The sequence below is a fragment of the Triticum urartu genome, chromosome 1, assembly GCF_003073215.2.
Source record: "Triticum urartu cultivar G1812 chromosome 1, Tu2.1, whole genome shotgun sequence".
NCBI classification, from domain to species: Eukaryota; Viridiplantae; Streptophyta; class Magnoliopsida; order Poales; family Poaceae; genus Triticum; species Triticum urartu.
Window position 1 is genome coordinate 282,641,390 of NC_053022.1, and position 620 is coordinate 282,642,009.

A 620-nucleotide genomic window follows, 5' to 3' on the forward strand; every position below is an offset into this window, starting at 1 on the left:
TACCCATTTAGTAACATAATCAACAGCAACCAAAATATCTATATACCCATTAGAGGAAGGAAAAGGTCCCATGTAATCAAATCCCCAAACATCAAATGGCTCAACAGCAAGTGAATAATTCATAGGCATATCTTGATGCTTACCAATATTACCTATTCTTTGACATTCATCACAAGATAAGACGAACTTATGGGCATCCTTGAAGAGAGTAGGCCAATAAAATCCAGATTGCAATACCTTGTGAGCAGTTCTATCTCTAGCATGATGCCCTCCATAAGCTTCGGAGTGACATTTCCATAGGATTTGTCCCTGTTCATTCTCAGGTACACAACGTCTAATAATACCATCTACTCCTTCTTTATAAAGATGTGGGTCATCCCCAAAGTAATGTCTTAAATCATAGAAGAATTTTTTCTTTTGTTGGTAAGTAAAGCTAGGTGGTAAATATTTAGCAACAATGTAATTAGCATACCAAGGAGTATTGTGAGCAACATTTATTGCAGCTAACTGCTCATCAGGAAAACTATCATCAATAGTTAGTGGGTCATCAAGCACATTTTCAAGCCTAGATAAATTATCAGCTACGGGGTTCTGAGCTCCTTTTCTATCAATGATATGTA